The following is a 17,282-nucleotide window of genomic DNA, read 5'->3' as shown; positions in this document are numbered from 1 at the left end:
TCTTGTTCACCCTCAACTAGGGGTCTGGTCCACAATCCAGGCATGTGCCCTGACTGGGAATTGAACCAATGACCCTTTGGTTTGCAGGCCAGCACTCAATCCACTGAGCCACACAGCCAGGGTTGGAAATATCTTTTAAAAGTGGGATCTAGCCCTGGCTGGCATAGCTCAGTGGATTGAGCACGGGCTGCAAACCAAAGTGTCGCAGGTTCGATTCCCAGTCAGGGTACATGCCTGGGTTGCAGGCCATGACCCCCAGCAACCGCACATTGATGTTTCTCTCTCTCTCTCTCTATCTCCCTCCCTCCCCTCTCTAAAAATAAATAACATCTTAAGAAAAATAAAGAAGTAAAATGCTTTTTAAAAAAGTGGGATCTGTCATGACACTTCACTGTTTAAAATCTTTCAGTGGCTCCATAACCCATATGGCATTCAAAGCCTTGGTCCTCTGTGCCCTTTCATCTTCTCCCACTACCAGCCTCAAGTAGGTATTTACTATGATGTAAACAAGCCCTGCCATTTCACAGTACAGCGTTTCTCATGCCCAATATACCAATATGCTCTTTCTTATTGATCTGTAAATGACCTATTTATCCTTCTAAACCTTGGTCTGGTCTCCTGTAAGAACTTTTCCCCAGTCTCCAGCATAGCTGATAGTTACTTCCTCTATGCCTACTATACAAGGCACTGATTGCATGCCTGTTTAACACTGTAATAAAAAACACATTTGATGTGTCTGTTTTGTGTCATAGGCTGTGAGCTTCTTGAGGGTAAGGACTTGTGTATCTTTGTAACCCCTTATAATATGCCAAATACAAGACATGGTTCAATAGCTGTTAGTGAGCTAAATGAATGAATGGTTATTTATTACAAGAATTACATAATGTAAGAGCACCGAACACTTAATATGTGTTATATAAGTGTTTGCTATTATTATTTTTCTTCTGTGTAATTTCTTTCAATACTTTCTTCCAGTTGGTTCTGTCATCCAAGGAGATTAAAGGAAAAAATATGTCTTTGTGTCTTTTGAGTTCCTTCATGAAACCTAATATAAGCATTTAGTCAACCTATTCATACATTCATTAAGCATTTGCCATTCCTGCAGTCCAAATTCCTACTCATTCTCTCTCAATGCATTCTCATACCCCACCCCTCTGTAGCATGGGTAGATTTGCATTCTCTTCCTCACCAACATCCCCCCATCCCTCTCACTTTTCTATCTTTTTCAATGGGACATTCAATCTCTTTTGAATCTCTGAGATCCTTTGCATTGATTGACATTAATCTTGACTGCAAAAGACTGCCACATTCTTTTGGTATGGATTTATCTTTGTGGATTTTGCCCCAAATAAATAAATAAAATGGAATGCACATTTCTACAGCTGAAGTTTGTTTTTCTTCTGTGAGGCTGAACTTTTATTAATGAATCCATATTGTACTGACAGCAACGTCTTCAATAATTTCATGGGTTGTGTAGCAGTTGGTAACAGTGCATGCACATGGGCAGGGAGAACTATGCAAATATCAATAATAATTATGCTTGGTGTATGCAAATTCCACCAGGTATTTTCAGAAATTAATCTTCCAAATTACTTTTGCACAATTCAGGAAAATTGAAATGTGCATTTAAATAATTGTAGAAAATTTAGAAGCAATCTCCACTCATTTAAGTCACCCAGTTGAGGTGTTATTATAAACAAAAGAATTGTAGATATTTCAGACACAGCAGCCATGCTGTCAAAACAGAATTACAGAGCTCAGGAGAGCTATGCTTTGCTTGTAGACAAGTTGCCAGGGATGACATTGTTTAGATTATTTTGTTTGGTTTAAAAACTGATTAATAATTTCCCTTGTAAGTCATTACTGAAAAGAAGCATTATTATTTTATTTATTCATATACTCATTTATCTATTCTTCATGTGTTAATATCTCTATTTATCAACACATCCACCCAAGTGCATGTTTCTTAAACATGACTGTGTACTGGGGACTGAGCTAAGTTAAACTGTAAGAGTAGGAAAACTTTCTGGCTGGGGCCTCCAGCCTAATGTGGGCCACAGACTTACACAGTTTAGCCACGTTTGGGTCTTTAAATTTTCTCCATGAGTTTAATGTCAACTGTAACTTTGTATGAAAACTCTATTTCTGCCGGGAAAAATTAGTGCAATACATAGGTAAAGCCCTTTTGGAGCCTTCCCTTCTCATGTAGTTTTAAGTATTCCAATTATGAATGGAACATTAAATGCCGAAGATAACCCTAGGTTTCTCTGACTTCCTTGAATACTGGAAATAAGGTTGTCAGGGAAAATATGATTGAATTAGGAATAAAGGATAGAAAATACACAAGCCCTGCCCACAAGAAGCTGTCACCTCATAGACAAGTTGAACAAGCCAATTAGTGATGCTCATGATTAGAGTTCCATAACCACAGCCCACAGACATCCTTTCCCCAGGAGTGATCCAGATGCATTCCGGAGGCCCTTGGGTTGTGCCTTGGGAATGGATTTTACAAAGAAGGTGGTGGAGACAGCTTTGGAAGAAGGAATCCTCCCAGGCTCTTGACTCTGGCTCAATAGCTATATGACTATGTGGTCCTAACAATTAGCCTCATCTGTAAAATGGGAATGACAACACCAACCTCAAAGATCTGGGGGAGGATTTTGGTTACGTTGGCCAAAGTGCTCATTATTATATTAAGTAGGGAATCCTGGTAGAAGAGATGGCTCAGGATAAAGGCATAGAAACAGGAGGAAGAAAGACATATTTGAACATTGGTGATAAGGCCAGTTTGCCTAAAATGCAGGGTCCTTCTACAGCAAACCAGAGGCGGTAATTACAAATTTTCCTTTTGTCTGCTTAGTGACCTTGAATTATTGACTTAACTGTTGGGATTTTTAGTTGCTTATCTCTAAAATGGGTCAAGTGAACATGCTGCCCCAAGTGGTGGGAGGTAAGATGCAGAAATGTTGTCTGCAGTTAGGGCCTTTCTATTTCTCTTTTGATTGGTGCTCTCTATTCATTTGGTCTTTTATCAGTTTCTGCTCAGGAATAACTTCCTGGTAACAATACACACTTCTTGGCCATGTATCCTAAGTCAGCCAACATGTATTAATATCTCCACCTGAAATGTGATATTTCAAATACACACTTCTGATCTAGAACATAGGTTCAAAATATCCTTTTTGTTTTTATTACGATGTTATAAGCTAGCATATAGCATTCTAGTTTTTTGGGCTTTGGGATTTTTTTTTAGTTTTGTTTTGAGAACAACATTGAAACTATCCTTTTAAATATATTAGCAATCTTATTGTCATTGACTCATTAGATGGAAACAATTTATTCTCATCCTAATGAATAAAACCTGGGTTCTCAGATCAGACGATCTATTGTGTTTCCCTACATATTTGAATGCTAACTTTTCTTTTCTGGTCTCACATGACTACATCTGTGATCCTACAAATGGCGTACTGATAACAGAAGTCAAAACAAATGGAATGGTAAAGAAAGAAAGTAGGAAACAGAGAAAGATCGGACCATGTCTTTCTCGTCTTTCCTTCATTCATTCAACAATTACCGGGTCCCTGCTAGGCAACTGGCATTGTGTAGGAGCCAGAAAGAAAGCTCACGGGGACTTGACAGCCGGGTGAGAGTGGTTAGTGACACCGATAGCCAGTGTTTTAAGGCAGGGTGTAATGCATCCCAGAAGCATTAGGGAGAGAATGACTAATTTGGCCTGGGAGAGCTGGAAAGGCTCACAGAGGAGATGATATTAGACAGGATCCCAAACACAAGAAAGGATCCAAAACACGAGAAGAAATAGATTAAGGGTATTTCAGGCAGGGGAAAATATTACCTCAAAACACAAGGCAGAGAAAGGTTAGGCCATAGAAAGGTATAAAGCTTGAAGGGGTTTGGAGGAAGGAAACATTACATTTCATAAAGGGGGTAAAAGAGATACTTCAAGGAGAAAGCAGTATTTAAAATAGGCTGTGACATTTCAGGAGGCATAGAGGGGGCTATCGAGGACATTTTGGATAAAGGGAATAGCATGAACAATGGCTTGGAGGTAGGGGAGTTCAAGTGGGTACAGGGAACATGGAGGAGTCAAATATGCTTCGAGTATTAGCTGCCTGTAGTTAAGACTGGAAATGTCAGGTGGAGTCCAGGGGTGGAGAGCTCCACATGTTGGTGCAAGGGCTTGAGACCTATTTCTATTATTTCGTACGAGTCACTGAAATTTTGATTTGGGGGAATGAAAGGCCATTCCATTTAACTCCACCAGTATTTTCTGAGACCTTGCTCTGAACCAGGAACTGTGGTGGGACGTAGGGACACAGAAGAAATCAGGCACAGTTCCTGACTTCTTGAGTCTCCCGTTAAAATACATCTATGCCTCTGCCTGTGCCCGTGCCCACACCCACACCTATGTCTATGTCCGCGTCCACATCTCCAAATTCCCTGTCTGCACCTGTGTCCAGACCGATAGCTGTGGAGAGATTAACCTTGACAGTGGTGTGTCAGGTGGATTGAGGTCGAGGAGGTGAGACGCGTGGGGAAGGGTATGAGTAAGCACCAGACAGTCAAGGTCAGAGCTTCTGCACTAGTCCAGGTGGGAGGGCATCAACAGGAGGGCAGTGCAGCACAGCAAGAAGAGCACTGTATTTGGAGCCCCAAAACACTGAGTTTGAATCCATCTTCTATCATGAACTTTCGTTGTAAATTTATCCAAGTAATTTCCTCAGCCTTAGTCACCTTATCTGTGAAAGAAGGATAATGGCATTTACCCGTGAGGGTGGATGAGATTAAATGTGATGTATTAAGCACTTGGCACTGGTTGGCATCCGTCGCTGGCAGTGACAATGTCTGTGATAAAGAGGCTGCAGTGGCTTTGGCTTGCCAGCCTCTGTTTGGAACAAAAGTAGGCATTTTATCCCAGGAATTGAGGCAGGTTTGGTGGCTCCCAGCAGAGAAGGACGATGTGGCTTTGATTAAGCCCGCCCTTTGTCCTCTGTGTTCTGTTTCCCAGGTAAGGAGCACAGATATTCCTTGCTCAGCTGGTAGAGCCAGGCTCACCTTGGGAGGCCGTGGCATGGGCTGCTCTCCCTGTGCCACCAACAATCCCACTGACTTGGAGCTTCCGAGAGGCTCTGGCAGTGAGCTCGGCTGCAGCTGCCACCAGGCCAGGTTGCTCCATCTCCAGCAAACATTTACAGTGGCTCGGTGCCTGCTGCTCCTTCCCTGAGACACAGGAAGCTGAGAGCTGGGCCAGTGAGTGGCAGCCAGGAGGATGCCGCCAGCATGGCGAGCAGTAGCTGGGCCTGCTTCTTGCTGCGAGGAGGCTCCTCCATTGTCAGCCCCACAGTTGTGGACTCGGTTTCTTCCAGGAGCTCAGCTGAAGGAATGGCATTGTCTCCTCTCCCAGGCCCTGGCTCTTTCTGGCTGATGTCAGGTGGCTTCCAGGGACGACAGTGTCACGGTGAATAAGGAGGAAGCCAGGATATAATGAGGAAACCTGGCAGAATGTTTCCAAAGGCAAATTCTGCTGTAGGTTCTGTTTGCCCAGGACTGAAACTTATCTCTACGATCATTAACATTTGTTGGCAGTGGTGTGCTGTAGAAGTTTAACAACCAGCCTTCCAAGGAAGGAAGAAAAGAAAGGAGGGATGAAGGGAGAGAGGAAGGAAAGGGGAACACAAGGGAGGGAGGAGAGATGAAAAGGAGGGAGGGAGGGAGGGAAAAAGGAAAGAAGAGGAAAGTCCTAATTTGTAGTTTTTGATGACTTCCATGGTGTAAAAAATCCCACCACAGAATATTTCAAGCTACCAACATGATCTCTCTGAATGTGAAGTTGAAGAGATGTATAGTAGCACATTATTTATAACATTTCCACCATTGATACAATAGATACAAATAATGTCAAAAGCATAGATAATAGTAAAAATAGTAACACAATTAGGATATGAGGAATTTTAAGTACTTATTATATCTGTTCTTAATGTAATTTATTTTATTATACTATTATATAATTTAACTTTTAATAAGGGCTCCATTTGACAACTGGCTCACACAATTTCTGACTTTTTTTCAGAGCTTCTGTTTTATCTTCTTTGGAGAATAAACTTCTAGTCTTTTTAAAAAATATATAACAACTTTAAAAAAATAACTTTATTTATTTTTAGACAAAGGGCAAAGGAGGGAGAAAGACAGGGAAGAAACATCAATATGTGGTTGCCTATCACACACCCTCTACTGGGGACCTGGCTTGCAACCCAGATATGTGCCCTGACTGGGAATTGAACAGGCGACACTTTTGTTTGCAGTTGGGCACTCAGTTCACTGAGCCACACCAGCCAGGGCTAAACCTCTAGTCTTGATTTCATGTGAGAAGGAAGATTACCTGGCTGACTGGTGTATGGTATGGAATCTGGGGTTTGGATTGTTATTATTTTTAAAAATTTACTTAGGTAAGAATTTACTTATTCTGTGTATTTCATGAACATGAAATCAACCTTTTGTTTCTGGTTTCTTTCACTTAGTGTAACATTTTCATTTTCATGGAAGTTTGTGACTCAGAAGAATATCATTACTCATATGTATTGTAATGTAAAAAAAATGAAAACCAGTGGTCTAAAAAGCCATCAAGAACTACTGCTCCAAAGTTAAGGGATTCTCTGGGGAGTCCATAAAACTAACCAACATCTGGCAGATAATCTTGCTTCCTATTTACAAAACTAAAGGCAAGAAGAGTGATGAAGAGACCACTGAAATAGTTGATAGTTGAGATAAGACAGTTTTAAGTCATAATGTAGGGAAATGGCTTTGGCATGAAGAGGAGAAAGTTTCATCCAAGTGACTAGAAAATAAAAATCACTCCCAAAGTTTAAATATCACATATTTGAAAAGTATATGAAAGTATCATATAAAAAATTAAATGTCACTTAGTATAATGTAACTCAGTTATACATTCTGTAAACATTTTTACATAACTATGTTTTATCAAAGAATAACATCTACCAACAAAAGTGCCCAAGTGATGTCGTTGTAGAAGGTCAACATGCCCTTGAATCCACCCCCCCAGATCCTGGTACCTAAATTCCCAGTTCCCTAGAAGCCTCTCTCGTGCCTCTGCTACCAAAGGTATTAATTTCTAGTTTTGACCTATTTTTGAGCCTTATGTAAAGAATCTCATTATATATCCTTTCATTTTTTGGCATATTTTCCTTGCATTCTGTGAAATTGACCCATACAGTTATATGAAATAGTTGCTTTTTCATTTTCCTACTATTCTGTTGTATGAATATGCCGCAAATCATTCATCAATCCTATTCTTTATGGGCATTTGGGATATTATTACAATATTGCTATGAACAAATTTTTTCTTGTCTTTTGTGCTCATGTGTACACCACACACTGACAATTCTGTATCTGGCCAGGGTAAGTCCACCAAAGCTTTCCCTCTTGGGTTAGGCATTTACCCAGAAGTGGAATTGGTGGTCATACAGGACACACGCTCAGGGTCAGGAGATCCTTGCTGAAGACGCTTCCACAGTGGTTGCACCACTTTGCACTCTCACTGACTGTATGAAGGAAGTTACACCCCGTCCTCACTAACACTTGGTAATACAAGTTACCTTCAGTTCACCAGACTGGTGGGTGTTTTGTTTAGTGACCTACAGTTGGGCTTTTAGTTTTCATTTCCCTCATGATTTACAATGGTCAATTTTTCACATGTTTATTCACCATTTAAATGTTTTCTTTAGAAAAATCCTTGGTCATGTTTTGCTTAATTTTAATTGGTTCCTTCCTTTTCTTATTGTTTAGTAAAAATTCCTTATGTATTCTGGATGTGAGTCCTTTATCTTAGGTATATGATACATGATTACATATCATATATATTGCACATATCTTTTTCATCTTATAATGAATTATTGCAGATTGGGAGTGAAAGGGAGAAAACTGTACTTGAACAATGATTAAAATAAAAAATGTAAATATTAATAAACTGCTGTTAGCTTTAAGCAGTGATACCATTATAAAAAAAAGAGTTATTGCAAATATCTTATCCTGAAAATTGTCTTTTTATGCGTAAAAGTTATCAATATTACTATAGGCCAATTTATCAGTCTTTTATGGTTAATACTACTTATGTTTAGTTTAAATAATCTTTACCTATCCCATGAGAATATTCAACATTAGTACCTAAAAGTTTTACTTCTCTAACTTTCATATTAAGATATGTTCTATCCAGAGTTAATTTTTATGTATTGTACAATGTAGAGGTCAAGTTTCTTTATTCATATGAACACCCAGTTGATCCAGCACCGTTTGTTGAGAAGACCATTCTTTTCCTCAGCTGTGGAAGCTGTGTCACAAATCAGGAGATTATATATGTGTGGTATTGCTTCTAGACTTTTTACTCTATTCTATTCATCTATTTTTCTGTCCTTAATATCAATAGTATATTGTTTTATTCAAGCCTTGATATCTAGCAGAATAAATCCTTTAACGATTCTATTTTTCCAGATGACTTTTGCTATTTCAAGCTATTTGCATTTCCAAAGAAATTTTACATTGATTTTGTCAGTTTCCTCAAGAAGATTTGATGGGATTTTGCTTAGAAGTAGTTTATTTTTGTTTTAAAACTCATGAGCAGGTTTTGAAATGCAGCAAATGTTTCTTCTGCATTATATTAAGACCATGACATGTCGTTCTCCCTTCTAATGGTGGTGAATTGCACAAATCGATGTTTGGAAGGTATACTGACTTTCTCTTCCTGAAACAAACTCAATTTGGTCATGATGCACTCTTCTTTTGTGTAAATTTGCTAATATTTTGTTTAGTATTTTTGCATGTACCCTCAGAAGAGAAATTGGCCAATGATTTTACCTTCCTATAATGTTCTTGTCAGATTGTGTATTGGGATTATGCTGGATTCATAATGACTTGGAAGTATTGCCTCTTTTTCTTGTCCTGGCATTTTTATAAAATGAGATTGTGTGACACACAGGCGAAGTCACTTGGGTTCGCATAATTTCTTGTTGGAAGGCTACTATTTACACATTGAATTTCCTTAGGCTATTCAGTTCTTTCAAATTCTTAAATCAGTCTTGCTAAATTGTGTTATTCTAGATATTCGCCCATTTTATCTGAATTTCAAAACTATTGACCAAATCTTTCACAATAACCTCTTATTATCCTTTTAAGTTTCATAGAATCTATTATCATAGCCTTTTTAAATGTCTAATTTGGGTAATATTTTCTATTCCTCTTTTTTTTACTTTATTAATCTCGTCAGGACTTTTAAACTGTTAGTAATTTTTCCCAAACAATCAACATTTTTTTTTATTTTTTAAAAGATGTTATGTATTTATTTTAAGTCAGAGGGGAAGGGAGGGAGAAAGAGAGGGAGAGAAACATCAATGTGTGGCTGCCTCTTGTGCACCCCCTACTGGGGACCTGGCCCGCAACCTAGTCATGTGCCCTGACTGGGAATCAAACCTGTGACCTTTTGGTTTGCAGGCTGGTGCTCGATCCACTGAGCCACATCAGCCAGGGCTCTTTTTGATTTTTTATTGCTTGTTTATTTTCTGTTAATAAGTTCTGCTCTTTAAAATAATTTATTTTGCCTTTCCTTTGACTATAGTTTTCTCTTTTTTTCTCTAACCTCTTGAGATGGATACTTAAATGATTGTTTTCAGCCTTTCTTCTTGTATATTATGTGCATTTTAGGCAATAAATTTCCTTCCAAGAACAGCTTAAATTGTATTTCATATATTCTGCTATGTGATGTTTTTATTGTCATGTTGTTCAATATATTTTCTAATTTTCATTGTGATTTCTCTATTGACTTATGGGGTCTTTTTCTACCTTCTACAGTGAAATAATCAGCTTACTTATTTCCATTTTTTCTTGTACAAAAATGAAAGCATGAAAAGTCATAACTTCTTGGTACAACTTGGGATCCTATAAACTTTTATATGTAATGATTTATTTGGGATATTTTTAAAATACTTCAAATAATGTTTAATTTTTTCTCTTTGTATTAAAAATTATTTATAACAGTATTTTTTACTTTTCTCAGTGACTGGGCTTTAATTACATTTCCTTGTTACTGATTTCCAGTTTTATTGCACTCGAGATAGAAGAGACTTGTAACATCTCTACAATTTATTACGTTCTTCTTGGAGGATTATAATTAACATTTGTAAATGTTTCATAAACCTGTGGAAATAGTTGCAGTTTCTGTTTGTAGACTTAGACTTCTTTATGTGGCTATCAAGAAAACAATTCCATAAATTTGACAATCTATATTTCACTTTATAATTTCTATTAATTTATTCTTAAATTTCATACTATTATTAGTATTATTTAGTACTTCATTGTCAAACTCATAGATTCATAGTTCCTATACCTTTGTCTTAGCTTATACACTTCATCAGTAGAAAATAACTTTTCCATTTTTAAAGTAATTTTGGTTTTGATTTCTACTTTATTTTAGCATTCTTTCCCTAGGAATTTTTTTCATTTGCATTTGTCTAATATTGGACTATCTTTAAAATTTTAACTTCATAAATAATTTTATTTATTCATAACCAATGGTTATAATTTGTCTTTCTATATTATGCATATATGTAGAATACTTTTTAAAAAATTTTTATCTGCCCTGGCTGGCGTAGTTCAGTGGATTGAGTGTGGGCTGCGAACCAAAGTGTCACAGGTTCGATTCCCAGTCAGGGTACATGCCTGGGTTGCAGGCCATGACCCCCAGCAACCGCACATTAATGTTTCTCTCTCTCTCTCTCTTTCTCCCTCTCTTTCCTCTCTAAAAATAAATAAATAAAATCTTTAAAAAAACTTATAAAAAATTTTTATCTAATAATTTAGCTGTTTTAGATCATATCCTTTATTCCATCAGTTCATGCACACCTGGCATATACATAGCAATGTGCTATGAGTGTGTTATGCCACAGGGTAAATATATGTTCTTTTTTTTTAAGGATTTTATTTACTTATTTTTAGACAGAGGGGGAAGAGAGGGAGAGAAACATCGATGTGTGGTTGCCTCTTGTGCAGCCCCTACCAGGGACCTGGCCTGCAACCCAGGCATGTGCCCTGACTGGGAATCGAACCAGTGACCCTTTGGTTCACAGGCTGGCACTCAATCCACTGAGCCACACCAGTCAGGGCTAATACATGTTCTTAAAGCATTGATTTCATTAAATGAGGAGAAAATAATAAAAATAATATTAAAATTGACATGATATATAATGCAATAAAATGCAAAATCACATGACACTCCTGAAATTCCTTTCTGAGACGGGCCATTCTGGGTTATGTTCACAGGTCCCTGGGGATTAATTATGTTCATTTTTTTCTAATATTAGGGGTACTCATGTGAAAACACATGAGGACATTTGTGTCCATCTTCTAAAATCACTTTGCATGCTTAAAACTATGTTTTCTAATTTTCAAAGTAAAAAAATAAAATAGTATTTCTTGAATTTCCACTCAATCAAATAAGAAAATTCACATACTTTCATTTCCTGTCCCTCCTCTCCACTATTTTTTTTATTTAGTTGGTATAAGCTCTAATGTTGGACCCAGATTATTATTATTCCAATTTAGCTTTGATTTTTAAAAAATCATTTAATGTTTTTATTTATTATTTGCTATGCAAACATTTTGTATTTATGGCAAAAGTTAGAAAATAAAAATATACATCCTCAACCTTATATCATTTAAAAATATAAATAAGGGTGATGATTTTTGTCATACTGGTGTGAGATAGGAATCAAATTTAAATGTTTTCCCAATTATTGAATAACTTTATATAACAATGATTAATTTGAGCCTTATCATATATAATATCCTTATATGTGCTTTCCTGTGCCTAAATATTACATTGCAACACATCACAATAAAGTAAACTAATAGTAAATAATAATAAAAGTAAACTACTAGTAAACTAAATGATAGTATGCTACATAACACTACACTACACCGGACTGTGCCAAGATCTGTTTCTGGATTCCCCATTTCATTTCCTTGATTCGTCCTTCAAAACCATTTTAGTAACACTGTGAGATTTTATATAGATATATAAATATAAATAATAAATAATAAATAAATATACACACAGTATCTATATAACTGGTGGGCAAGTTGAGATATATATATATCTCAAATACGTGTGCATGTGTGTGCACATGTGTATACACACACAGTTGATTATCATTGTTCATGGAATTATGTTCTATAAAGTAAGTGCGAAGACTGATAGAGCGAATACTGAATCATTGTTCCCAGGTGAAACACAGGGTTGGGTTCCTGCAAACCTCTGGTTACAACACTTCCATCAACTGGTCAGCACACCAACTTGTTTCATGTGTCATATGTGTGACTGATTGATACTGAACTCATGTGGTACTGAAGAATACCAGACAACACTTGAGCACAACACTTGGGGGACATTTAAAACAGTTAAGACTACACCCAAAAATGCACAAAAAATGTGGCACTACATGTACTGCAAAAAGGACACATCTACAGTATGAGTACTGAAACAAGAAGGTAGAACATTGCCTTGTTTCTTTATTCTTATCTTTGTAAAAAATATTCATAGTAATTTTATTTCTAATAGCTCAAACTGGAAATGCCCAAATGTACATTGCTTTATTTGACCTCAGTTGGAAAGATGAAAATTTGGCAACAAATATTCTGCCCCTTATCTGGGAAGGACTGTGAAAGTACCATGAGTACTGACTGATTGGGGGTTTACAAATAAGTTTTAGCATGTTGGCAAATTTGCAAATACAGGATTTGCATATAATCAGGGTTGACTCTCTCTGTGTGTGTATTTGTAGGCTGTTTTCATGTTGTATTAAAATAACTATTTGCTATTTTGAGGGTTATTTTCAAAAGTGCAGTCCTCTGAATCTTAGGTTTTTATCCTTCGGTATTTTTATGTTTGTCTTCTTTAGCTTGCAGATAATTTCAGACACAGCAGCTCACTTTGGTTTGTGTCCATCTCTTCCATGAGGTATGCATTTACTTCTCTCAGCTATTAGGGGATTTGGGCATGCATGGGCTATGTAGAGATCAGAAACAGTGGCTTGCCTCTGGCTCCCTTCCTGTGTTTGTGTGGTGGGGATAGTCCCTTTTCATATCTATAACTGGTGGGCAAGCTGATTGGCACAATCTCCAGTCTATTTCTCAGTATTAGCACTTTTTCACTTATTGCAACAGTTCCCAAACAGTTCCCGGCCTCTAGATCCGTGCACACTGGAGACGAAGGGGTCACTGTGAATGGAGAAAAATGCAGGCAATGTATTGAGAATAAACTTATTCAACTTAAGGGACAATTATTTATTGGAGATTTTTTTAATGTTTTGCTAATTAAATTCACTTGTTCTTCTTTAAAAAATGTTTTCACTTGTAAACTAAACTCAACTTCAAACTAATATTGATGCCCAAATTTTTACCTGAAATACTATTCATGTATAAAATCTGGAAGTCCAGACACAGTACACTCTTTTCTAGCAGTGTTGTATCTTTCTCCTTGCAAAGATAGTTTGAACCTTTAACAGAAAAAGGTAAGTGGGTTAGCCAGGGAAATTGAGTTTATTTGGGAATAGCAGAGGCATTGCAATTCGAGACATGCAAACTATGATAAACCATAGGTAAGTCTGGAGAACAGAGGAGAGGATCATTCTTTTATAGTGGAAAGGAGAAATTTGAAAGGGGCTGTTTTGAATGAAAATTCATTGGAGGAGAACAAGAGTTCCAATTGTGACAGTATCTTACAGGTTGAGTGGCAGCAGCTTCTTGTTGGCTGGATTGTTGCTGGGCAAAGAGAAGAATCTTCCTTCTTCTACTGGGGTATGTAAAGTAAGCTTCTTCCTGCCTGGGGGTTTAAAGTAAGTTGTGAGAGCTCTCCCTTTAGGCTTTCATAACTTCCATTTGAATGAGGTTTTCCTCAATTTATTTGCAAGATTGGGATGGAGTGAGGAGGGACGGGGTGGGATAGAATAATAATAATTATTATTAAAACTATATGACAGGACTTGTCTAAACATTTGACATATATGAACTCCTTTAATCCTCACAATTACTCTGCTAGGTAGATGATCATGATTGATAGAAAAACTCAGGCACAGAGAGACCCTCAAGGTCACCCAGTTAGTAGGAGATTATGGATTTGAACACAGGCAGGCTGGCTCCTGAGTCTGTTCTCCTGAGCACCCCACTGTGCTCCCTCTCTACTCTCCTTGTAATTAGACTGTAGATCCCGCCTGCAATCGTGGACTTTTCCAGATGCCATCTTGACTTTATTGCTTTACTTGCAGGGATTGCATTTCCCAACATGCAGTGCCTGTCTTCCCTCAATGGACAGCGATGGTAAATGAATGAACATGGAAGAAGGAAGATAATGTTGCCTGATTCGAAATGCAGCAACAGAGTGGAGAGAACCCCTGGACATTTCCTGTTTACTTGTGGTCTTGAGTTTCTGTTCCAAAGGAGACTATGAAGAAGACAGAAAGAAGCAATTCTGATCTGTGCCATTCCCTTGAACCTGGATGTTTGCCTCAGTCCATCTCTTTGTATCTTAAAGTTTTGATATCTTTCCTGTTTTGATACATTATTTCTTAGTTTCAGCTTTTAAGGCTGGATGGAAATTTTTTTTGTAATTGTCTTTATGAGTATGTTTGCAAAAGCTTTTAGTCAACATTTTAAATTCCAAGCAATTTCTCCCTGTTTTTTTCCTCTGTTTGCTTTAGCAAAGTTTTTCCAAAAATAAGCTCTTTTGAAACTTGAGTGATATGTTTTCTTCTTTCTTTTATTTTGCAGCTTTTCAGTGTTTCCATTTTTGTTCTATCTGTTCATCAAGTAGAAAGAGGACACATTGTACACGAGACTGATCTCTCATCAACAGGATGGGTGGATCCTTCTTGATTTTCCCTCATCTGTTTTTCCCTTCACTGCTTGGCTCTTACAAGTCCCATCTCAGATGCAAGGCCAGAGGGCTGGCTATTTTGCCAGTTCTCTCTCTTCTGTGGCTCCCTGAGGAGGGAAGGTGGGGACCTTAGCAGGAGACATCCTTTAGGGAACTTTGTCTCTGTGTTGGGTGCTGCCTGCTGTGCTCAGAACTAAAAGTTTGTCTCTAGTTTTCCTTTTCCTGGCCACTACATATGCCCACCTTGGCTCCTGCCTTGTACCGTTGCCCATGATCCATAGAGAAGCTTCATCATTGTCTGACTGTTCTCTTTGGTAGCACCTCTGCAAACCCACATTGGGATGCTCTTAAGCGGTTCTCATACTCAGGAGGTTTGCTGCTTGGTGTTCTCTGTTTAAAAATGAAAGTTGGTGGTGCCAAGGTAGTTTTATTTATTTGCAGCAAGTAAAGGAAATGGCAGGTTTAAAGCCAAAGCTCTGCCTCCCCAAAGAAAGGTTTAGCCAATGGCTTATACACATTATTTAGTTGATTTCTTCTTTGCAATTGACTACACTTTTCCAACTGAGTTCTTATGAAGTTCATATTGTTTACAGGTAACCTGCAAAATACTGTGCTACATTTTAACATTTAGCAAGAATAGCATTTAGTAAGAATGGCTCAGACCTTGAGAGAGTATCCTGTACTGTCCTACCTAAACAAGCTGCAGATGGTTTCCACTGCAGCGTTTCTTTTCTGTTACCATCGCCTGCCTTTACCCTCAGTGCTCCTTCTAACGAAGTGAGCTCCTGCCTGTCTTTCCCACTGTGCTGGATAACTCCCCTTGCTCTGGTCCAATCTTACTCTTCCTATGAAGAAGCCATCCAAGTTGAAGGAATGTGGCCAATAACTGGCCTGAGTTCTCAACGCCAGTGCAGAATTGCCCAAATTTTTATATCAAGTCCTGGATTCTCAGCCAGGAGCAGCCTGAGCTGTGGGGCGAGGGGAATGTGTGTGAGTGTGTGGCTGGTCCAGGGCCTCCTGGATACCAGTGGGTTGTTTCCATCCCTGAGGAAGAGGTTTCTCTTGGTAGCACTAAAAAAAAGCATCACACTCACAGCAAGAATCTCAATTATTCCACTTTTGGTTATATATCTGAAGACATCTAAAACACTAATTTGAAAAGTACATGCACTCCTATGTTCATTGCGGCATTATTTGCAATAGCCAGGATATGAAAGCAACCTGTGTCTATCAATAGATGAATCGATATAGAAGATGTGGTATTTGAATATAAACAATGGAATATTTCTTAGCCATGAAAAATGAAATCTTACCATTTGTGACAACATGGATGGACCTAAAGGATATTATGTCGAGTGAAATAAGTCATACAGAGAAAGACAAATACCATATGATTTACCTTATATGTGGAATCTGAAGAACAAAATAAATGAAAAAACAAAATAGAAACAAACTTATAGATACTGAGAACAGACTGATGGTTGCCAGATGAGAAAGGGGGTTTGGGGACTGAGAGACAAAGGGACAGGATTAAGAAGCATAGATTGATGGTTAAAAGTCAGGGGTGTAAAGTGTAGCACAAAGAATATAGTTAATAATATTGTAATAAATATATATAGTGCTGGGTGGGTATTAGACTTACTGGGGGATCACTTTGTAAATTATATAAATGTCTAACCATTATACTGAACACCTGAAACTAATATAAAATAATATTGAATGACAACTGTAATTGAAAAATAAAAAAATAAAATGAAATAAAAAAGAGTCTCAGTTCCAACAATGTAAGTTGAGGCTGGGATCACATGTCCATTTTGCAGAAAAGCAAACTACAGCCCAGAGAAGTGAAAAATTTTCCCAACTACACCCTGGGAAGGGCAGGGTCTGGATTTGACCTCAGATCTTCCAAATCCCACCATGAGGCTCCCATTTCAGGGAAACAGGAAGCCTGAACCCGGGATATTTCCTCATTTCTTCTTCTGCCTCTCAGTGCCTCCCTCTGGCCCCGGACTGAAGCGATTCAGGCCCCACTTTCCCACCATGCCACCTTTGCGAGTGAGTCAGAGAAAAGCACAGATTCTGTGTACGGTGCTGACAGCTCTTCGGGGGACTTCTGTGGCTGTGGAACGAGCACCTGCTAAAGGGACATTGGCATCATACTGTATAACTTCCTCTTCTTAGACTAACCACTTTGGAAATCTTGGTGCACTGGGCCCCACCACTTGCCTAGCAAAAACTGGTGCTTGTGAGAGGAGGGCCACCGATGCCCTGTCATGAAGGGGCCATCTGCTTCTCTCCCCAGCAGCCACTGCGAGACCCAAGCCTGGCC

The sequence above is a fragment of the Phyllostomus hastatus genome, unplaced genomic scaffold (assembly GCF_019186645.2).
Source record: "Phyllostomus hastatus isolate PE091 unplaced genomic scaffold, TTU_PhHast_1.1 phas_contig_34, whole genome shotgun sequence".
In the NCBI taxonomy this organism is placed as follows: Eukaryota; Metazoa; Chordata; class Mammalia; order Chiroptera; family Phyllostomidae; genus Phyllostomus; species Phyllostomus hastatus.
This window is presented reverse-complemented; position numbering follows the sequence as displayed.